The sequence below is a fragment of the Mchenga conophoros genome, linkage group LG15 (genome assembly GCF_057382185.1).
Source record: "Mchenga conophoros isolate Kocher_MC1m ecotype Shallow Benthic linkage group LG15, M_conophoros_male_GT1.1, whole genome shotgun sequence".
Taxonomy (NCBI): domain Eukaryota; kingdom Metazoa; phylum Chordata; class Actinopteri; order Cichliformes; family Cichlidae; genus Mchenga; species Mchenga conophoros.
The window spans coordinates 12,533,298-12,547,660 of NC_140540.1; the positions used below are offsets into that span (position 1 = coordinate 12,533,298).

General features: G+C 40.7%; 5 non-coding genes and 3 pseudogenes across 5 annotated transcripts; all 8 read right to left on the minus strand.

Moving 5' to 3' along the window:
- Positions 1 to 262: 262 nt before the first annotated feature.
- On the minus strand, positions 263 to 458 carry LOC146557928 (U2 spliceosomal RNA). Its single transcript, XR_014888788.1, has one exon. It is a non-coding gene; the product is annotated as a U2 spliceosomal RNA (small nuclear RNA).
- A 698-nt stretch (positions 459 to 1,156) lies between these two features.
- Positions 1,157 to 1,340, minus strand: LOC146557929 (U2 spliceosomal RNA). Its single transcript, XR_014888842.1, has one exon. It is a non-coding gene; the product is annotated as a U2 spliceosomal RNA (small nuclear RNA).
- A 462-nt stretch (positions 1,341 to 1,802) lies between these two features.
- Positions 1,803 to 2,553, minus strand: LOC146557930 (uncharacterized; annotated as a pseudogene).
- A 4,102-nt stretch (positions 2,554 to 6,655) lies between these two features.
- LOC146557931 (U2 spliceosomal RNA) lies at positions 6,656 to 6,750 on the minus strand (annotated as a pseudogene).
- Positions 6,751 to 7,434: 684 nt separating this feature from the next.
- Positions 7,435 to 7,517, minus strand: trnal-uaa (transfer RNA leucine (anticodon UAA)). Its single transcript has one exon. It is a non-coding gene; the product is annotated as a tRNA-Leu (tRNA).
- Positions 7,518 to 8,364: 847 nt separating this feature from the next.
- Positions 8,365 to 8,551, minus strand: LOC146557933 (U2 spliceosomal RNA). Its single transcript, XR_014888859.1, has one exon. It is a non-coding gene; the product is annotated as a U2 spliceosomal RNA (small nuclear RNA).
- A 587-nt stretch (positions 8,552 to 9,138) lies between these two features.
- LOC146557934 (U2 spliceosomal RNA) lies at positions 9,139 to 9,327 on the minus strand. Its single transcript, XR_014888793.1, has one exon. It is a non-coding gene; the product is annotated as a U2 spliceosomal RNA (small nuclear RNA).
- A 4,814-nt stretch (positions 9,328 to 14,141) lies between these two features.
- On the minus strand, positions 14,142 to 14,257 carry LOC146557935 (U2 spliceosomal RNA; annotated as a pseudogene).
- Positions 14,258 to 14,363: the final 106 nt, after the last annotated feature.

The following is a 14,363-nucleotide window of genomic DNA, read 5'->3' on the forward strand; positions in this document are numbered from 1 at the left end:
TGAAAACGACATATTTTTTTGATTTCCCATAGAAAGTGTGTGTCCAGCCACGTGTCAGTCCAAGTGGCAGGATTTAGTAATTCTGGTAATAGTTAAATGTAAGTCATTCACAAATATTAAGTCGCAAGATTTCAGTCTGACTAACCTTGGAAGATTACACGAAGACAATGTCCAGATATGCAGACGCACACATATATCTAGCGTATAAGAAAATTCTTTGCACAAACTGTTGAGTCAAATGACATTTGTTTTTCACAGCTTCAGGGGGTGCACCGTTCCTAGAAATACTGCAATACCAGGTCGATGCGTGGAGTGGACGGAGCAAGCCCCTATTCCATCTCCCTGCTCCAAAAATCAATTTAATATATGGTCCCCGGGTAGGGGACGTATCAGATATTAAACTGATAAGAACAGATTTTTTTTTTTTTTTTTTTCTTCACACATATTACATGAGGTATCTACTCTTTACACACTAAGGATCCACACTACCAGGGCTACGGCACACAGCTGTTTTATAAATCATCAAAACCAATACTATCCTAAGATTTATTATATACAAAAATGATCTGTTCCAAAATGTTTTCATGTAATCCTGAAAACAGAAAAACAATCTTCTGCACTATTAACCATCCACAAATGGAAACAACAGACAATACAGGTGATTTTAGCTAAAAAGCCAAGAAAAAATTGTGTGGGTTTTTTTTTTTTTCAAACGATGTAATTTACAGCCACAGAGGACAGAAAGCTGCAGTATGTAGAGAAAGAGAAGAGCTAAACCTATAATCAACATGAGTCCTTGTAGATGGCAGCCTCCGGTTTTTAAAGACTTCTATTGGTCTCTAGTGGACAACAGAGGTAACTGCAGGATTGGAGCCAGAATAGTGTAACTGCAGTTGAAAACGACATATTTTTTTGATTTCCCATAGAAAGTGTGTGTCCAGCCACGTGTCAGTCCAAGTGGCAGGATTTAGTAATTCTGGTAATAGTTAAATGTAAGTCATTCACAAATATTAAGTCGCAAGATTTCAGTCTGACTAACCTTGGAAGATTACACGAAGACAATGTCCAGATATGCAGACGCACACATATATCTAGCGTATAAGAAAATTCTTTGCACAAACTGTTGAGTCAAATGCCATTTGTTTTTCACAGCTTCAGGGGGTGCACCGTTCCTAGAAATACTGCAATACCAGGTCGATGCGTGGAGTGGACGGAGCAAGCCCCTATTCCATCTCCCTGCTCCAAAAATCAATTTAATATATGGTCCCCGGGTAGGGGACGTATCAGATATTAAACTGATAAGAACAGATTTTTTTTTTTTTTTCTTTTGGAAAAATTTTTATTGATACTCAGACATATAACAACATCATCATCATCTCATTTATTTTCATAAGCCCACCCCATTTAAAAGGATTACTTCTTTATTATCTCCCATCCCCTTTTAAAATACAACAGGAAAACAAATATTTAAATGTTTTTTCCTTTTTTTTTTTTTTTTTTTTTTTTTTTTTTCCTAGAGAATTTAAATTATTTAAAAAAAACCATCCCATCCCTTCACAAGCTTCCGGTGCTCAGAGGGGACTCTCCCCAACTTGCTCCTTCCACACCGACCTCTCCCGGAGAGCCAGGCTGTTGCTGCTTAGACCTTTCTATGTGCGAACCCGGCTCCTCCATCCGAATGGGCACAGAGGCGATTCTTCTTTGCGGCTGCTCTCTCAACTTAGTATTTCTGGCACAGATTTCTTTTACTGTTGCTGTTGCCATTCGGAGAGCAGCCACGGGGGGGATCTGCGTGTGCTTGCTCACCAACAAGTTTCTGGAGGTCCAAATGGCGTCTTTTATAGCAGCAAGGGCGAGCCACTGCTTTTCAAAGCCTTTTCTTTGCGTTTTCACTCCTTGGCTCACCCCATAGAGGATTAGGTTTGCTGTCAGGACCTCCCTTGCTGGTAAGTACGGGAAATTTAAGGAGCCGGCCATGTCCCACAGGTCTATAGCAGCACTGCACTCCCAGAGTAGGTGCCTCACCGTCTCAGGCGCGCCACAACCCGGTCGGGGACACATTTCTGTTGTCGACATTCCTCTGGAGTGCATGACAGCCCTGACTGGGAGAATCTCATGAGCCACCATCCAGGACACATCCTGGAGCCTGTTAGAAAGGACGGGATGGTTTGTCAGACGCCACACTTCTATGGCCTCTCCAATAGGGAGGCCTCTGACTGGGACCACCTCTCCCCTCTCCTGCACAACTGAAATGAGAGAATGATGTTTTGTTAAAATGTCCAAACTCTGATCTTCCAATTTAAAGGAGGTTAAAAAGGATTTCAGCTCTACATAGGCTTCAGGAACATCAAAGGAGACGGGGACTCTAAGATCTACTGGCAGGATTTTCTTTTGTCTTAGGTAGCTACCTAACCAAAATCTAACCCATGCCTGTGTCAGAGGATTACTACTAGGACTCGTAGCCTGTCTCATATGGCTACTTGTATAGAGGCTTCCCATGAATAAATACAGATCTGGGACTCCTTTGCCACCATCTTCCTTTAATTTCTTCATTATCCCTCTTTTAAGTCTCTCCCATTTGGAGTCCCATAGAAAGTAAAAGATGGCTCGTTCTAGTTTTAACAATACGTCCTTTGGTGGCAAAAAGACTGCGCTGACTAAAAGAAGCAAGGGTAAAATCACTGCCTTAATTACTAAAACCTTCCCTCCAAGAGTCAGCTTTCTCAGTCTCCATAGGCCTAATCGTTGATTCACTTTTCCTATCATTCCCGGCCAATTTGCCTTTCCTCCACCATCCTTATCAAATCTAACCCCTAAAATTTTTTGGTCGGTTTGTGTCACATTTATTCCAAGTCCAGTCAATTCTATAGTCTCCCATGGCCCGTAGAATTGTACCTGAGTCTTGCCCCTGTTGAGTCTAGAGGCCGAAGCCCTTCCGAACCAGTCCGTAACTTCAAAAGTCCTTCTCATCGAGGATATGTCTGTACACAGGATGCTAATATCATCCATGTACAGTACACACTTTGCCACCTGCCCCCCACTCCCAGGTATGTTCATCCCATTTATACTCTTATCTTTCCTCAAAATTTGTGCCAGGGGTTCAATACAAATAACATATAAAAGAGCGGACAGGGGACATCCCTGTCGTAAACCACAGTTCACCTGAACTGCATTCGTCAGGGTCCCATTCATGACAAATCTGCTCTTTATATCTGTGTACAACAACTTTACCCAGGATATAAGCCTTTCTGGGAAACCCATCTTCTGCAAAACTTTAAAAAGGTACCGGTGAGATATTCTATCGAAGGCTTTTTCAAAGTCTAAATTCAAGACAATCAGTCGCTTGTTTCTCTTTCGAGCAAAACAAATTGTGTCTCTAATCAACACCAGACTATCTGTGATCTTCCTGCCCTTTACAGTACATGCTTGGTCTTGGTGGATTATCTGGTCCAAAACCGGTCTTGTCCTTTCTGCTAGAAGCTTGCTGAATAATTTACAGTCACAGTTTAAAAGCGTAATCGGTCTCCAATTTTCCAAGAGAGTTTTATCCTTCCCTTTATGAACGAGTGTGACTAAACCCATTCTAAAACTTTCAGGCAGCTTATCTAATTCACTAAAATCTGTAAAAATTGAAAGTAAATCAGTAGCTAAAATATCCCAAAATGTCAGATAAAACTCAATCGGCAGGCCATCTAAACCAGGGGATTTTCCAGTTTTAAAACTCTTAAGACACTGACCTAACTCGGCTGTAGTAAAAGGTTGACTTAACATATCACTAGACTCAACAATCTTATCAATATATTCCAGGGTTTGCTCAATGACTCTTTCCTCCACATTTTTCTCCCCATACAGGTTTTCATAATATTCTTCAATCACTTTTATTATACCTTCAGTACTCACTACTTTTTCTCCCGCTCTGTTTCTTAGCTGAGAGACAGAGCCAGGTTTGTTCATGATTTTTTTGAAAAAGTATCTCGTACATTTTTCTCCCTCCTCTCTCGCTCTCTCTCTACTCCTTAGTATGACTCCCATACTTTTATCATTTGCTATTTTCTGCATTTCTTTTTTAACCTCTCTAATTTCTTCGTAGAAGTGTAAACCCCACCTATTTAAGAGATGGTACCTCTGTAACCTTTTCTGTAGTCCTCTCATACACCTGTCTTTTGCGGCCTTCTTTCTCTTTCCTGCTTGTTTAAAAAAGGACCGAGTCCTACACTTCACCATTTCCCACCATGAGACACGTGTTGCATAGAAATCCTGGAGAGTCTGCCATTCAGTATACCTCTCCTTATACTGTCTGAGCAGATCCTGATCCTCCAGTAGGGAGCAGTTTAACCTCCACACTCCCCTCCCCATTGTTATATCTAGTTCAAGGGAAATTTTAACAGTTAACATCAGATGGTCAGAAAAAAAGACGGGAATCAAAGTGGCCTCTACTGGTGAAAAGTCTCTAACAAAGATATAATCAATTCTAGAGGCCCTGTCACCGTTTCCACTATACCAAGTAAAACCCTCCTCCATTGGATGAACCGTTGGAAAACAATCTATCAATTTAAAGTCTCTGACTAAACCTTGTAGTAAAAGTGACGTCTTATCAATCTTCACATCTTGTGTGGCTCTTTTTCTATCTTTCCTGTTTAAAATACAGTTAAAATCCCCTCCAAACACTAAAGGCGCTTTTCCCAACAAGTGGGGTTGCAAAGCCTCTAAAAGATCATATCTTTCGTGTTTGTCATTTGGGCCATAAATGTTCAAGAGCTTAAATTCCTTTTCCATATAAATAAGGTTAACAACAAGTGCTCTTCCATCACTTACTACAGTACTTCCCTTCACCGACACCAGAGGGTTTTTCACCAATATGGCTACTCCATCATTTTTATTTTCATTTGATCCACTCCAGATGGACATTTGTGGCCACATATCCTGCCACTGACCATATGCTTTTAGGAAAGGTATAGCACATTCCTGTATTAAAATAACATCTGATGTTACACTATTCAAGAAGGATAGAACACTTTGGGCTCTTACTTTAGACCTAACACTCCTGACATTTATGGATGAGAAGGTCAGAGCCATGAAGATTAATACAGAACACAAGCTAGTCATTATGAAACTAAGGAAAGATTGTTCTCTTCAAAGGCTCAACCCAAACTTTGGGGGCATACCATCAATTTATTTCTTGTGAGTGTAACTCTTCCTTCACCTCTCCGGGTTCCGAAGGGGGGACCGCCACTCTATTCCCTTTTCGTACTCTAGGTGACGGCCTTTGTCGCAGAGCTGCATTTACCATCCGCTCCTTTGGCGTTGACTGCAGAACTATGTTAAGGAAGGAAACCTCATTTGGTGAGTCAGAGGGGAAGACCCTGGAGTCCTCCCCTGAGGAACTCCCTGAAGGTGTTTCATGCCTCCCTCTCTTTCCTGAAACAATTGTCCCAGAAGACAGTTCTGTTGCAGTCCTCTTTGCCACCTGTGAATCAGGAAGGCCAGGGGGGACAGGGGGGGCAGGGGGGGGCTGCCCTTGAGCATTTTCACTTTCACCACTTACTCCTTTCTGAACTCCACTCTCCTCCTGCCCTCTCTCCCCCTCCTCTGAGGGTTCTGGTTGGGCAGGTCTTCCATGCTCCTCCCCTTTTCCCTCCTCCTCCTGTTCCTCCCCTCCGTCTTCAGGTGCTGGGAACTGATTTAAAATATCTGTCCCAGCTGCATCAATCAAGACATCCTCGTTTACCATTGCAATCAGGTTTCCCTCATTAATCTGGTTTCCTTTTTTAAGTTTATTTGCAAAGGACCGCGGACAGTCCCTAAAGAGGTGACCTTCCCCTCCACACAAGTTACACTTACGGTCATTTTTACAATCAGCATACGTATGCCCTTTCTCTTTACATTTCCCACAGATGATTTCCTCACATGCCTCTATCAAATGCCCATGCTCCCCACACCTCCGGCAGAGCTTTGGTTGGCCCTGGTAATGGATATAGCCTCTATTATCTCCCAAAACTATCATGGACGGGAGATGTTTTAAACCCCGGAACCCTTGGGGATCTTCCCATTGCTGTATTGGTACTTTCCATACACAATTCCATATTCCATCCACATCTCTCACCTTCCTCGGCTGACCCTTCACCGTACAATATCTCCCCAACCACACACAAATGTCTTGGGCATTCACCGTTTCATTAAACATTTTAACTATTACTGTTTTCATAGTATTGTCTGTCAGTTTCTCCACATTGAAAATTTCAAATTGTGGTCTCAAATTTTCGAATCTTCTCCAAAACTCTTCCAACAATTCGCTTGAGCTGAAACTTACATCAAAACCCCTGTTAAAAGGGAGGGTCAAAATGCAATTCAAGTCATTTGGTGAAAATCCCAACACCTGTTGAATCAATTTCCTGGAGAAATCCAGCCTGGACATCTTTGGCACTTCTCCAACATTCTCAATTAAACTGAAGCGCACACAGTGGTGCCTCCGCATACTGGCATACCCAGCCATTGCGGAGGCACCAAAGGTTTAGAAAAAACACCTGCTACAAACACACAACAGAAGATTAAAAAGGAAACGTTTTCTATACAAACAAGTAATTTCTATAAAAAAAAATACGTACCTTTGCGCTGCAATAAATAACCAAGGTTTCACCGCCCAGACACCCAAAGGGGAGGGTCGCAGTCCTAGCCTAAGACCAAGAATCAAGTGCGAAATGATAAGAACAGCTACTACACTTGATCTTAGCCAAAAGGCCGAGAAGCGATAAGAACAGATACTACACTTGATCTTAGCCAAAAGGCCGAGAAGCGATACCCACATATCGCACGACAGAAACGACTCATTCTGCTTACTGCAACTCTAACTCATGGTTACAATGAAGAACACAGTCGCCTTCTAACAAATGGTAGAGGACAGGTCGATGTTTTACTGACGTTTTACCTCCGAAACATCACAATATAACTATGGTCGGCATGTTTCAGTTTTTAAACGGCGCCACATATATGACGACACTTTAGTTTCTGAAACGCCGGTCAGCGCATGCCGGTTAATGAGATTCAAAATCACGTGGTCGCCTGCAGTCCAATCAGCGGTCGTTGAGACGGAGCGTCTTCAATTCATTTTTATAACTTTCTTGGCGTTATAATTGTTTTCATAATATGATAATTACATACTGTTAAATTTTTAATGTTTCTCCTCCCGGTAACTGTATTCCTGTTATGTCTGGGCTTTCCCTAATTGCACAAGCCAACGGTTCTACATATAACATGTACAGTAAGACTGAGAGGGGGCGACCTTGGCACAGACCTCTCATTTGTCTTTCATCCCAGCTTTTTTGGGGGTGACTGGGTGGGGGGATATTGCTCACAGCAAATTCCTAAAAACCTCCTATTGATCATTGTTGCTCCCATAGATACATTTCAGTTTACCAGTCATGAGGCTCCAAATTATACCAGGAGTGGGGTTTGAACCCACGAGAGCATGCGCTCATTGGAGCTTAAGTCCAACGCCTTAACCACTCGGCCATCCTGATGCATATATATTGTGCATGCGTGTTCCTTTAGGAAACAGGAAGATTGCTAGGAGAAAGAAACGTATTAATCTTGTTTGTTAGGATCATAGCCATAAATGGAGGACTCTTATAAAGTCCATGGATTTTCATTCACACATATTACATGAGGTATCTACTCTTTACACACTAAGGATCCACACTACCAGGGCTACGGCACACAGCTGTTTTATAAATCATCAAAACCAATACTATCCTAAGATTTATTATATACAAAAATGATCTGTTCCAAAATGTTTTCATGTAATCCTGAAAACAGAAAAACAATCTTCTGCACTATTAACCATCCACAAATGGAAACAACAGACAATACAGGTGATTTTAGCTAAAAAGCCAAGAAAAAATTGTGTGGGTTTTTTTTTTTCAAACGATGTAATTTACAGCCACAGAGGACAGAAAGCTGCAGTATGTAGAGAAAGAGAAGAGTTAAACCTATAATCAACATGAGTCCTTGTAGATGGCAGCCTCCGGTTTTTAAAGACTTCTATTGGTCTCTAGTGGACAACAGAGGTAACTGCAGGATTGGAGCCAGAATAGTGTAACTGCAGTTGAAAACGACATATTTTTTTGATTTCCCATAGAAAGTGTGTGTCCAGCCACGTGTCAGTCCAAGTGGCAGGATTTAGTAATTCTGGTAATAGTTAAATGTAAGTCATTCACAAATATTAAGTCGCAAGATTTCAGTCTGACTAACCTTGGAAGATTACACGAAGACAATGTCCAGATATGCAGACGCACGCATATATCTAGCGTATAAGAAATTTCTTTGCACAAACTGTTGAGTCAAATGACATTTGTTTTTCACAGTTTCAGGGGGTGCACCGTTCCTAGAAATACTGCAATACCAGGTCGATGCGTGGAGTGGACGGAGCAAGCCCCTATTCCATCTCCCTGCTCCAAAAATCAATTTAATATATGGTCCCCGGGTAGGGGACGTATCAGACATTAAACTGATAAGAACAGATTTTTTTTTCTTTTTTATTATATACAAAAATGATCTGTTCCAAAATGTTTTCATGTAATCCTGAAAACAGAAAAACAATCTTCTGCACTATTAACCATCCACAAATGGAAACAACAGACAATACAGGTGATTTTAGCTAAAAAGCCAAGAAAAAATTGTGTGGGTTTTTTTTTTCAAACGATGTAATTTACAGCCACAGAGGACAGAAAGCTGCAGTATGTAGAGAAAGAGAAGAGTTAAACCTATAATCAACATGAGTCCTTGTAGATGGCAGCCTCCGGTTTTTAAAGACTTCTATTGGTCTCTAGTGGACAACAGAGGTAACTGCAGGATTGGAGCCAGAATAGTGTAACTGCAGTTGAAAACGACATATTTTTTTGATTTCCCATAGAAAGTGTGTGTCCAGCCACGTGTCAGTCCAAGTGGCAGGATTTAGTAATTCTGGTAATAGTTAAATGTAAGTCATTCACAAATATTAAGTCGCAAGATTTCAGTCTGACTAACCTTGGAAGATTACACGAAGACAATGTCCAGATATGCAGACGCACACATATATCTAGCGTATAAGAAATTTCTTTGCACAAACTGTTGAGTCAAATGACATTTGTTTTTCACAGTTTCAGGGGGTGCACCGTTCCTAGAAATACTGCAATACCAGGTCGATGCGTGGAGTGGACGGAGCAAGCCCCTATTCCATCTCCCTGCTCCAAAAATCAATTTAATATATGGTCCCCGGGTAGGGGACGTATCAGATATTAAACTGATAAGAACAGATTTTTTTTTCTTTTTTCTTTTTACTTACAACACCATCTTACATTTCCATTTGCTCAACATTCCATTGAATACTTTTCATATTTCACAAAAACATCTTTTACATCATTCATAATAATCCTTCCACCTGTCCTTAATCGTGTCTATTCCCCATCTTTGTAATTCATGCCGATATATCCCCTCAAATTCCCTCTCTATATCCTTTATTGTTCCCATCTCTTTCCATTCATACCCCCCCCTTATATACCCCTGTCTTGCCCTCCATATCTTAAGTTTTGTAATTGATAACAACATACAACGTATTTTATTTTCCTCCTTCTTTTTATCCTTAGGCCTAAGATAAGTTATTTCCTCATATGTCAAAGCCTCTAGTCCCTTATACCTCCTCTTCATTCCAGCCCATACCTTTTTTGCATATTTGCACCCCCATAGGACGTGTTCAATCGTTTCTTCCTCTGTGCATTTATCCCTCGGACATTCTTTTAACTTCCCCAAATTATGTGCATACATCGTAGTCCTTACAGGTAATTTCCTATGTAGGTGCATCCAATTAAAATCTTTCAAAACATTCTTATAACTCTTATCCTGTGCGTATTCCCAAACTTCCGAACTCACTATCCCCTGGTTGTAGTTAGCATTCCTCACCAGTTTTTTATACAGAAGTTTATGATTTTGTATTGTATCCACCTCCCTGCACTCTATATGTCTCTTTCCCCACTTAACCATCCTCTGAAAGTATTCTGGTCTTGTCTCTGCCTTCGGCCCCTGATTTTCCCACCCAATTAAAAACCGGTATGGAATAGCTAACCAGAACCATAACAATATCTGACATTTATGAATATATGGCTTCTTTAACAGCGTACACACATTCGCATAAAAAATCGTATCTAACTTTAACGGAATGTTCGGTACCCCTTTTCCCCCATCGGCAACCTCCTGATACATTTGTACTCTCTTTACGTACTCGTAACCTCCCCATATAAAGTTAAATATTCCCCTCATTATTTGTGCTCTAAATACTTGTGGCATCGGGAACACATAGCCTAGATACAATAATTTCGGCACCACCTCACTCTTTATCACTAACACCTTCCCAGTAATTGTAAGCTTCCTCATTTTCCATAGTCGTAATTTCCTTTCCACCTCTGCCATCTTCCCCTTCCAGTTCCAAATAGCATCGCCCTCCTTATTCCCAAAAGAAATTCCTAGAATGTCCATAGGACCTTCACACAAAGTATAATCACAAATATTTTCCCTTCTACCTTCCCACGTCCCCAAGTACTTATATTTTGTCTTTTCCTTATTTATTTTTGATCCTGTAACTTCTTCATATATTTTTAATATTTCCACAACTTCTCTTAAACTGTCGTCGTCTGCTAAATATAGTATAGTATCATCCGCATATTGAGATATTTTCAAACATTCCCCCCCGGCATCATTATCCCCCTCACTCTTTTATTCTCCCGAATCGCACAAGCCAATGGTTCAACATATAATACATAGAGTACCACCGATAACGGGCACCCTTGTCTCAACCCCCTCGCTTGATGAACTTTTTCCGTGAGGAACCCGTTCAATTTGATTTTTGAATATATCTCTTTATAAAGGATCCTCACCCACCTTATAAATTGTTTTCCCAAGCCCATCTTAGTCATTACCTCCCACAAAATTTCGTAATCTAGCCTATCAAATGCCTTTTGTTGGTCTAAACTTACACAGATTGCCGCCATTTTTCTATCCTTTACATATGCAAGTATGTCTCTATGTAATTGTATATTCCATGAAATTTGTCTCCCCTTCACCCCACACGTTTGATCACTTCCCACTATATCCGACATTACCCCTACCAATCTATTTGCAATTATCTTACTTAAAATCTTATAATCTACACATAACATAGTGAGCGGTCTATAATTATCAAGTAAATGAGGATTCCCTTTCTTAAATAATAACGAAATCACACCCGTCCTCATACTCTCCGCCATCTCTTCCCCCTCTAATATTTCTTTAAAGACCTCCAACAAATGTAACCCTATCACTCCCCAAAATACCTCATAAAATTCTTTCGTTAATCCATCTATTCCTGGTACCCTATTTACCTTCATTCCCTTTACCACCTTATATGCCTCTTCCATCGTTATTTCCCTTTCCAGAAACTCCCTATCTTCCTCTACTAATCTCCTCTTTAATGACCCCAAAAGAACATCTCTTTTTTCTGTCCCTACTTTTTCTTTTCTAAATAAATCCTCGTAATATTCTTTTACTACCCCCAACATGCTTTCCCTCCCTATAATCTCCTTCCCATCCTTTTCCAATTTCTCTATAACCCCCCTTTTATCCCTACTTTTCATCTTTTTAAAAAAATATGCGGAACACCTTTCATCTTCCTCATACTCTTTCTGTTTTAATTTATATGTTTCTGCTCTTGCCTTCCTCTCTAATAACTCTTCTTGCCTCACCTTTAAGTCTTCAATTTTCAAATCTACATTTTTTTCCTTCCCCTCCTTTTGTATAACATAAATATGTTCTATCTCTTTTTGTAACATATTAAATTCTTCTTTTCTACGTTTAGATCTATCTGTACAATATTCTATCGTAAATTTTTTTATCTTGCATTTTATATCCTCCCACCAATCCCCTTTTTTTCCATAAAGTTCTTTTACTTTCACCCATAAAGGGAAGATCTCTAAAAATTTATCCCTATAATCTTTTTCCTTTAACACCTCATTATTTAATTTCCAATATCCCTTCCCGTATTCCATCCCTTCTATCTCCAAATCCACCTCTACCGCCTGGTGATCCGTGAGTAGAACCGGAATCGTTTTTCCCCCTTTAATTTTACACTTTTTATCTATCAAAATATAGTCCAACCTACTCTGTACCCCCCTTGTATTCCTCCATGTATACCCTACTTTTTTCCCCAGAAGTCTGCCCATAACATCCGTTAACCCGTATTGTCTTATAAATGTCTTTAATGGGAGAGAAAATTTTTCTTTTTCTAAAGATACATTAAAATCCCCTCCCACTATAATATTTTTCCTTGTAATAAAACAAGTGTCCATCGACAAAAGGAGTTCTCTTCTTTGTTTTGGATCCACATGTGCATACACATTTATTATCCGGCTTTGGACCCCGTTTTTTTCTACATCTACCACCATCACTCTTCCCTGTATCACCGTATAACTTTCTTTTATTTTTATACTTTTATTTCCACACAACACTCCCACCCCTGTCCCATATACTCCTCCTATACTCCATGCCGATTCACCCCCCCTCCACTGCTCCGAAAAAATAACAACATCCTTCTCGTCCTTCAAATGTACCTCCTGTAATAAACATACATCAAAATTATAAAACAACAGAAATTCATATACCATTTGTCTTTTTCTGGCATTTTTTAACCCCCTTACATTTAACGTAATTATTCGGAACCTCACCATTTTGTAGTAAAAAAAGGGGTATCTATACACCTAAGCAGAGGGCACTTAATAATTTTATAACAAAGAAACAAAAGAAAAAACAGATACCATCTCCTAGTTGTCTTTTTGATCTTCATATCCCCTGAAAAAAAGGAAAACTTTACAAAATTAGAGCCGAAAAAGAAATAAAAAGAAAAACCTCTGTCGTCCATTTTCCCCTCCCTTATTAGTCCATGTTGACTTGCGCCAGCAAATTTTTTATAAATGAATCTTCCGATTTTTCTTCACTTTCTACTTCTTCTTCTTCAACGTCTCCATCACTCGTTAAATCACTCATTGGTGTGTGCATACATTCAGTCTGCGTCCCTCTCAACACATACGCTCCCATCTCCCCTCCCTCTTCCATCCGCTCTCCTTTACCTTCTTTCAAATTAGTCTCTCCTGGAGGGACTCCCGAGCTCACTTTCCTACGCCTTTTGGCCGACTTTCTTCGTGGCTTAGCTGCCACTTCCCATATTTGTCCTTCTTCGCACTGCTTCTCCCCATTTTTCTCCCCCATCTTATCGCCTTCTTCTTTTCCTTGTTCGGCCCCATCCTCTCCCCCCCCCCCTTCTTCCTCATTAGTCTGATTCCTTTCTGCTGGTGGCGCCTCTTGTGCGCTTTTCCCAATATTTGTTCCTATATCCGTTTCTTCATACCGCTCTACCTCGGTCCCTGCTTTAGCTGCTTCCGAATATGATCTGGGCCTAGTGCAATCTCTTGCCATATGTGTATCTGAGCCACATAAGTGACACCTTCTAGGCTCTTTGTAGTCTCTTGTGATATGGCCATTTTTCCCGCAGCTCCTACACCTCACCTGCTCACAATTGTCTGCATTATGTCCCGTACTGCCGCATTTTCTGCATGCTTGTGGCTGTCCTGCATACACCAAAAAACCTCTGTCTGCTCCGATGGAAAACACTGCAGGCGGGTGGCAGTATCCATCTTCCGTTGTCATATCCATTTTAAGTTTTACCCGAAACTGTCTTTTTCCAGTCCATAGGCCTAGCCCGTCCTTTATTTTTCGTACCCCTGGGAGCACTGTAACGTACCGCCCCAGGAAGTACTTAATGGTCTCTTCTGTAACCCAGGGATTATACATGTGCACCGTTAAAATCCTATAATCGTTCCTGTATAACGGGGTTACCATATATTTTTTTAGTTCTTCATTTTCTTCTGTACCACATCTCTTTCTCACCTCCTCCGCGTACTCTCCCGTGCAAAAAGTCACGTCATAGTGCTTACTTGCCGTGCTTTGCTGGAGGCAGTAGATTTCCTCTGGTTGTACCTTCAATGCATCATAAAGAATCCTTCGTCCGAAATTAATTCTGTCATGGAAATCCTTTTCTTTATCCATTAGTTCGAATCTCAAGGTATTCCTCGTTCCATACGACCATGTATTCCTCTCCGAAAAATTGGCCGACGTCGCCGCCATCCTACATTGCTTCTCGCCTTGTAACTGATAAGAACAGATACTACACTTGATCTTAGCCAAAAGGCCGAGAAGCGATACCCACATATCGCACGACAGAAACGACTCATTCTGCTTACTGCAACTCTAACTCATGGTTACAATGAAGAACACAGTCGCCTTCTAACAAATGGTAGAGGACAGGT